General features: G+C 45.6%; 1 long non-coding RNA gene across 1 annotated transcript; it reads left to right on the plus strand.

Moving 5' to 3' along the window:
* The first annotated feature begins 4,507 nt into the window (after nt 1-4,507).
* Nucleotides 4,508-6,556, plus strand: LOC103629195 (uncharacterized). Its single transcript, XR_554213.2, has 4 exons — nt 4,508-5,519; nt 5,585-5,779; nt 6,037-6,148; nt 6,287-6,556. It is a non-coding gene; the product is annotated as an uncharacterized lncRNA (long non-coding RNA).
* The last annotated feature ends 2,784 nt before the right edge of the window (nt 6,557-9,340 follow it).

Raw genomic sequence — 9,340 nt, forward strand, 5'->3', positions numbered from 1 at the left:
CTGTGCTTCTACAGGGCTCAAGGCACTTCCCTGACGGCCACATTAGCTCATGTACAGGGCTCAAGGCACTTCCCCGCCAGCCATGTAGCGCATAGCTACACCCCGTTGTACAACTGGACATCTCCTTGCATCTATAAAAGGTGATGTCTAGGGCCTTCCTAGGGAGGTGGACGTGAAGGTGGGCGCAGGGGCACGTGGAGACACAGACACGTTGACAGCAGGGTCTCTCTCTCTCTCGCTCTCGGCCTCGCTCCCTCGCGCGACGCTTGTAACCCCTACTACGAGCACCCCGGTGCAGGATAACATAAGCCTCATTCCCCTCTTGTGTTCTATCTTGCATCAACCCATCTGGGCAGGGGCACGCAGCAACAAATTCACTGGTTGGCTGACAAACTTCGCGGGTGTGAAACGCCGACAGATCTACTAGCTAAAAATAAAAGAGAGATTACAAACTAAGTGAGGGAAATAAAGTGCTAAAAGTGGTGGCTCAATGGTTTAGCCCTGCTCTCTTTATTTATGGAGGGTTATTCATCTTTTCTAAACTACTCCTAAATACATAGAGCCTATCCACTCAACCAGGGGCAAAATTGATCAACTCTTAGAATTTTGATTTGACGACCACACGGTCTTAACGAAGGTGCTTCGCCATGACACACCCTCTGTGATTGATGCCAAGTGCCACTTCTGGTTCCCTCTGAAATCGTGCCTTCGGGTTTTGAGGCCTGAACCCGGCGAAACCTACGAACTGTCGTGCTAGGTGGTTTTGAGGCTTAACCACCGAAACCCCACGGGGTAGCGTACTCCATGCGTGTCCCCCACTTTCTGGACATGTGTCCTACCGGGCCACAATCGCTTCGGCGACATGATCCGCTCCTCCATGTCCTCCCGCCTGCCAGTGTCCCCAGGTGTCAGCCATCACGACTAGTCACCTAGCTTATCCAGTCACTCAATCAAGACTTAGTGCTCATTCTTCGCCGCTCTTGGTCCATCGGTACAAACCAGCATGACCTTTATCTTCGTCGTCGACCACCGCCTTCGGACTCCACACCTGCACACCACAAGTCAAGAGACATGTTGCAGCAATAACCTCGCACCCTATTTAATCCAACCGACTCAACTCAAGGCACTATCATTGTTCACAGTTACTCATCACAACCCGAACCACAAGGCACGTATCAATCTTGTGTTTGCATAGTCTTTAGGGCTTGTTCGGTTGTGGGTGGATTGAAAGATTGAATGAGATTAAATTTCTTGATAGTCAAAATTGAATAAGAGGAGATTTAATCCCTTCTATTCCTTCTGACCCGAATGTACCGAACAAAGTCTTAGGGCTAGTTTGGGAACTCTATTTTTTCAAGGGATTCCTATCTTCCAAGGGAAAATGAACTAATTTCTCTTGGTAAAATAGAAATCACTTGGGAAAATAGGATTTCCAAACTAGTCCTTAGAGGGAAAATAGTACGCAATAAGTTTGTTCAAACACATAAATGTCAATATAGTTTTCTACAAACCTAGTTAAATTTAACATTGTTTTGACATATCGAGAAACGAGGTTACTCTTCTCTGTGGATGGGAAAGATCTACTGAGCGCTAGTACTACCGTATTATCCTTGTCCATTCGTTCACTACACACCGTACATTTTACCGTGCCTGCTGAATTCCAGGCCTTTTGCCGTACCGTAGTGCGTACTGTACTGCATACTGTAGAGTACAGCAGTTCGCCTATTTTTGACGCATGCAACATTACCGTAAATGGCTGGGTGGTGCAGTGGGCGCACACGTACATACACACGAAGGAGCAACAAGGACGGCACGGCACTGCGCGGAAATTGGTGGCGGCCCACGTACGCGTCTTTCCGTTTCTAGCAGAGCTGCTGCAGAGGTCCATTTTAAAACCTAGCGCCACTGGGACTGGGAACGAACGGCGGCACGGCGCGGCGCTGACGGACGGCGGTACGGTGGTCTGTGGTGCTGCACCGGCGCCGGCCACCAGGCCTAACAGCGTACCGCGCAGCGTACGCAAGTACAACCGCCCCCGCGCCTTTCGATGGCCGGAAAAGTCGTACTGTTTTTTTTAACTTTTGACTAAATGTGTACAAGAAAATATTCATATTTATAGTGTATATTTTGAATTATTAGATAATTTTTAGATATATTTATATTAGAAATTTATCAAAGATATAGATATTGCCAATATCTTTTTTACATATTTAGTTAAATTTGAAAAACCTTGACCGATATAGATACTACACAACAACAATACATACCATTTTCAGCGGTCAGGGTTATTATTGGTGGCCGAACGTTGTCCACCAAAAATAGAGTCTTATTTTCGGTGGCTGACGTAGGACACAAAAAATAAGGTTATTTTCTATGGCCGCGAACCTTAGCTGTCAAAAATAACATTATTTTCGGTGGGCTACGTCACGACCGCTGAAAATTAACGGATTTAAACGTCAGCCACTTCCTTCTCTCTTTATCTCTTTCCTTCTCCTTCCCTCCTCTCTCCCGACGCGTGCGTATGCTTGGGACTCGTCACGCTGCCGCCGCCCCCGCCCTGGCCCCGGCGTCGAGCCCTCTTCCCGCCACCACTTTCGGCCGTCGCTCCCTCTACGCAGCCCGACCTGGCATCGAGCCCTCCTCCGGCCAGCCACCGCCCCCATCGAGAGGTTTTTTGTGTATTTTATCCCATATTTTCGGCGACCGTTATTCATTTGCCGCTGAAATTATTATTTATTTGTGATTATGCTTGTTTGATTTTGGTGTGTGAATAGTATTATTGTTAGTTCGATTCCATTAATGTATTAGTGGCATATGTGGTTCAGTGATTAGTTGCATATTGTATTTGTGGCATTAGTTTTATAAGTATGTGGTATATTTGCATTATTAGTTTTATAAGTACATTATAGTGGTATGTGGTACATTTGCATTATTAGTGTTATGTGGTACTTAGTTCGATTTGATTAATAGCATATTATTCTTTGTTTTATAAGTACTATATTATTTTAGTGGTAGCGAGGTTATGCTGCGAAATTTCCTTTGGATCCTGCTAGCTTATCATAAATATGTGTCCTGTAGGTCACTCTTGGGTGGGTTTAGGACCTATCCTTGCCTATAGATGTAGGACCAATAATATTGACGAAGTTAAATGATGTTTTTACGATATGGTCCGCTTTAACAGTCTCAGGTATGGCTAAAGATCATGCATGGATGTACAATGGCTGGAGTAGGAATGTACGTCATTCTGATGAGTGTGCAGCCAAGACCAAAGATTTTGTGGACCATGCTTTCTCCTTGTCATTAACCGGCACTATCAGATGCCTTGTAGGCAGCACGAAAACATTATATTCCTTAATAAGGAAAGAGTTAGTCTAGATCTCTGTCAGTTTGGATTTATGCCTGGATATGAGGTGTGGGAACATCATGGTGAGGTAGTGCCCAACCCGAATGTAGAAGGGAACAATGATTGGGCTAGCGGTGATGTAATGCATGAGATGCTAGATTCGCTACGTCCAGAGTTAAACCTAAGCTCCGAGGATCCTGCCACATCAGAGGTTTCGAGATTTTTTAAACTAGAAAAAGACTCTGAAGAGCAGTTGCATGAACACACAGATGTTAGTAAACTCGCTTTTGTGACCCAGCTCATGGCCATTAAGTCTAAGTACTAGGGATGGCAATTTTGCCCGCGGGCACGTATATCCGCGGGTTTCGTACCCGATGGGCATGGATACGGGTAAGAAATCTCGCCCACGGGTAAGGATACGGGTAACACTTCTCACCCGCGGTTAATTGACAGATATAAAATTTTGCCCGCGGGTATTACCCGTTACCCGCTTAATTTACTAGCCCATCAAAATATCCCCATGACACCGGCCCACAGACCACAACCCAATCAATCATGTTTGTGGACTTATGTTTGAGACTTATGTTTGTGGATGATCGATCTTGTTTGTGGACTTTGAAGTTTGAACTATGTTCCTTGCCATTATATTATGTCTGTCAAGTTGTTGATGTTCTTGGTGAAATAAACATGACCACATACTCGAATGGTATTTTCTGGCGGGTAATGGGTTGCCCGATATCCGCGGATATCCTGTGGGTACGGGTCGAAAATTTTACCCACAAGCTCTCGCGGGCACGGGTAAACACTAGAGGCGCGGATATGTTGACGGGCGGGTAAATGGCTTATCCGCACTTTACCCGACCCGCTGCCATCCCTACTAAGTACTTTTTCTCGAACAACTGTTACAATGAGATTTTAAAGTTATGCGGGGATGTATGCTGCCAAAGCCCAATAAGTTGCCTAAATACATGTACCGTTCAATGACAATTATCAAAGGTCTTGGTATGGATTATGAAAAGATTGATGTGTGCAAAAATTATTGTATGATTGTCATGAAGGAGCATGCGGGAGAGAAAAATGTCTAAAATGTGGACAATCTAGATTTGTGGAAGTTGTTAATGATGAGGGTGACAAGGTGATGACAGATGTTGCACATAAGTAGCTTCACTACTTGCCACTAACTCCTCGAGTGAAATGGTTATTTCTATAAAAAAAACCTACCATGCACATGCGATGGCATAAAGAAGGTATCTGTGAGAACGATGAGCTAATGGTGCACCCTTTAGATGAGGATGCTTGGAAGGCTCTCAACACGTTTGATCCAGACTTTGCAGCTAAATCGAGGAATGTTCGAATCGACCTCGCGACCGATGGATCCACACCTTTTGGTCAAATAGCATCATCATACTCATGTTGGCCCATCTTTGTTATTCCATACAACCTTCCACCTGCTCTTTGTATGAAGTATGAATTTATATTTCTTTGCTTGATCATACCTGGCCCGAACCATCCTAGAAAGAAACACAATGTCATTTTAAAACCCTTGATTGAAGAGTTGAAGGAGCTTTGGAAAGGTGTCGAAGCATACAATGTTTTTAAAAAACAGATATTCAAACTTCGAGTCATGTATTTGTGGTCGGTTCATGACTTCATGGGGTATGCTATTTTTGTCGGATGGAGTACACATGATAGATTGACATGTCCATATTCCGGTTTAGATACAGATTGCTTCCGTCTTGCTACAGATTGCTTCTGTCTTGCTCATGGTAGAAATATAACTTATTTCGATTATCATCGACGCTGGTTGCCTAGGAAACACCCCTTTAGGAGTGACAAGACCCCTTTAGAATCGCACTAGCTCCACATGCTACATAGGGAACAACTTAGGGCGCTGTCAAGCACGACGTTTAGGTAAGAGTATTGTTTGAAACTAACATTTTATGATTGTTTTATACTAACTTTATTTTCGATGTTGGACAGAGATGCTATCGTGTGGAACCTGTGGCTCAAGAGCATGCAGATCGAGCATTAGAGAAAATACAAAGAAGGTGTGCAAGGATGCATTTTCCAATGCTCGTCTACAAGTTGTAAACACATACATGAAGCGTCGAGAGCATTCTACAACAACTTTCAACAATATTGGGATGTCTACTTGATTGTGGACCAGTACATGGAGGTAAAAATCTAATCTAGCAGCTCATTTAAATGTGAATGTAATTTTATGCTAACGCTTAGATGCAGGTAACTCTTCCATGGATGGAACACCGACCGCAGGCTTATAGGGCTTTGTGTGAGATATGGGCTTCGCTAGAGTGGATTGAGAAGTCAAACATGAATCGACATAGGTAGCGCCATCAGCAGAACGAGGACGATGATGAGGTCGTAGTCAAACATACCTATGGGGCTGATTGACACATTTCGTTGGCAAAACTAATGGTGAATATCTAGTATTCTATTTTATTCAGAAATGGAATCGGTTTAAACTCATATATTTGCAGGAGGCTCAAACTGGAGTTATCCCAAGACCAATTAATGTTTATAGGCGAGGCCATAGAAAGCAAAACAGTTAAATCACGGATGAGCTATGCAGTTAGGTGGCCGCTGAGCGTCTAGTTAGTAGTTGCTAGGATTAATGTTTTCTTGTCATATAGCTATACATTACATGTGTGTTGAACCTTCATAATGTATTGCAGAAGACTTACGGGCAGGAGATGGTAGGAAGTATGGAGAAGACTATGATTGGCAAGGAGCGCCTACCATCGACGCTGAAATTGTGCATTCTGTTAGAGGAAAGGTCCATGGACGGTATGAACTTATGGAATTTTTTCAATAAGATTGAAACTATGATAGAATAGCTAATTTTCTTGTTTTTCAAGATATTCTATATTTACCGGTGTGATCGATTTGACGGAGTTGCGTTCTCGTGGCGACTCTTCGTCGCAGGCGGGTTGTGGTAGTAGTCGTAGTCGGCGCTCGAGCATGGAGGAGGCTATGAGGGAGCAGCAAGAAAGGTTTTGTGAAGAGCTACGACAGGAGAAAATGGCATTCGTCCAACAACAATCAGAGTACATGGCTGCTTACAACGCACAGACGCAACAAGCAATGAACGTGAATGTCTTATTTATTCTCAACACGGTCATATATTTGTGTTGTAACTAATATACTGTATTTTGCAACAGTCTTGGTTTCCAGTGCAGGCACAACTGTTGGTGTTTTGGGTCCGACCGCGCACCCGGGGTTACCCCTCAAGGTGCTTTTAGGAGTAGGACGGTGTTACCGACTGTAGCTCGATGGTTCGTGCTGGGCGCACGAGAAACAGTGGACAATGATGTATAGGTTCGGGCCGCTTTGAGATGCGTAACACCCTACGTCCTGGCGAGAGTGCTTTATGTGATGGGTTACAAGGGAGTTCTCTAGTGCTGGAAAACGTAGAGAGCAGGGTGGATGGCTAAGTAATGAGTGATCGTTCTGAAGGGGTGCCCCTAGGCCTTATATACTCGACCGTGGGGCATTACATGCAGATATGATAACAACGTGTGCCTAAGAAATAGTGAACCATCTGAGTCTATCCTCCTATAATTCAGCCGACCCATCCTCGCTTGGTTCCGTTGTACGGGGCTCCTACGCGGGAAGGTCGGGTTACTGTTGTGATTACTGCTCGAGTTTGTTGGGCCGTCTGGGCTTGCGCCGACCCTGCCTTGTGTTAATCCGCTCCACTGGTCGTTCCTCCCAGGCCCACGAGGGGATGACCTTACAAATTATGGGGCCCTTGGGCCTTTCGTGATGTCTTTTATCCTTCTAGTGGACCCGGGGGATATCTGTCCCCCACAAGCCCCTGATCTTTGGGTTGATTTTGAAATAAATGGCCTAAAGATCGTAGGTCCAGCTTGCAGTCTTTGATTTTAATAGGGAATGCTTTGGAAATAAGCCTGCCGGGCCACTGCTTCTGAATTCTAAGTGATCCGGTTAAAACGATTTTTTTACTGTCTTCTTCTGCTATTATTCCTCGAAATTTGGTGTTTTGTCTCAGGTACATGCTTCGGAGGTCAGCATTTTGTACTGTAGGACTTCGGACTTCATTGGGTGCACCGAAGGGTGTAGCCCCCGAGCTTCAAGTGGATTTTTGCAGACAATCCACTCGAAGGTCTTCACTTCGAGTATTATCAGAAATCACTTTTATCTTCCACTTCTGCTTTTTCAGAGGTCAGCCTTGTCTTAATTTTGCCTTATGCTTTAGAGGTCAGCATTTTGCTTCTTCGGGGATGATGATTCATTGGGTGCACCGAGGGTGCACCCAATGGGTGTAGCCCCCGAGCTTCGAGTGGATTTTTGAAAATAATCCACTCGAAGGTCTTCATTTCATGCCTTTTTCTGGGAATCATCCTTTCCTTTTGTCGAATGCCTTTAGAGATCAGCATTATATTATTAACACTATGCTTTAGAGGTCAGCACACATTTTTGTCTTTGAGGCTGAGTAAGCGATCTGCCCATATCTTGCTAGGTCCTGCAATTTATTTGATCTGCGACTGATTGGACGTTCGTTAGATGGCCCTTGGCTAGTCTTCATGTCACTTCTTGCTTTGATGCTTCTATCGATTAGACTTGTACCTTATCGGCTATATTTGGCTTTCCTTTGATCCTTGCTGATATCTCTCTTCTGTCTTGGAGTATTCATTGCATATACTGTACGGATGTGACAGTTTTGGAAAATATACTGATAATTCCTGGGCGTCCCCCCAATGGGTGTAGGCAAGGGACGACTTGGTACGCTGAGCGTTTAGCAAACTGCTTCTGAGTAGTAACTTGATGTGACCGCGGGTGTAATCATATCGCCCGCACAGTTGACTGGAGTCCCAATGGGTGTCGTGTTACGTGAAACGGCGTCAGCCGCCTGACGTGTCTTCAGACGGTTTGAATTGCATATTGAATTTTTGCGACTGTTCGGTGGCCGTGGTAGGAGGTGAACGGTTGCCTTCTTCTTCTATAAATAGTGTTCTTGCTTCTCCGGCATTTTCACATTTCTTACTGTTGCTTGCTGTTTACTCTCCTCTTCTTCCTTCCACTCCACCATGGGCAAGAGCAAGAAAGGTGGTGGTTCTTCGCATCATTCCGGTGACAAGCGCAAGCGCGAGCCGACTCCTCCCTCGGAGGACTTCGGCGACTCGGAGTACTCGGAGGAGGAGTTCTCCTCCGAGTCCGAGGGCTCTCCGGCTCCTGCCTCTCCCCCGGCGTCGTCTGATGATTCAGACGACTCCCAGGGGATCGCCGCGGAGGTATGGACTTACATCTGGGCCGTCGAACGCGCTGGGCTCAAGGGCTCGAATGAGTCGGAGTACTCCTCGGACAAGGAGAACTCCTCCGACTCGTCCGAGGAGGGTAGCGGCAGCGACGGAGGTGACGGTGACGGCGGCGGCGACAGCGGCAAGGGCGGTGACGGCAGCGGCAAGGGTGGCAGCTGCGACGGTGGCGACGGCAGCAAGGGCAGCAACAAGGCCAGTGGCTAGACGCCACTGGTTTTAGATGTTAGTGTAGATTAGTAGTACAAATAGTATTAGCAAAATAATGTAGTAGTAGCTAGTAGTATAGTTAGCAAAATTTAATGTAGTAGTAGGGAAGGCATCAGCTCATAATGAGTTGATTTGTAAGTTCAGTAATGCTTCCCTTATGAAGAATGATTTCGCCCCACTTCTGTGTGCATTATTTTGCCTTCTGGTCAGTCGTCGATCGTTTTAATATACCGCCAATGATGTTTTCTGTCTGCAATGCTTGAGTAGCAACTTGGAGTCATCGGGTCATGCTTCAGACTGCTTTATTTGCGACGTCAGTGCTTTGGTGGCAGCGGGCGAGTTATTATTGGCGATGTTGGCGCTTTTTGAAGTAATGGCTGAGTGATAGCGGGCCACGTCGGTGTTTTAGAAGTAACGACTGAGCGGTTACTGGTGATGTTGGTGTTTTAGAGGTAACAACCGAATCCTTTGGAGCCACGTCACCGCTTTA

This window comes from Zea mays, chromosome 6 (genome assembly GCF_902167145.1).
Source record: "Zea mays cultivar B73 chromosome 6, Zm-B73-REFERENCE-NAM-5.0, whole genome shotgun sequence".
In the NCBI taxonomy this organism is placed as follows: Eukaryota; Viridiplantae; Streptophyta; class Magnoliopsida; order Poales; family Poaceae; genus Zea; species Zea mays.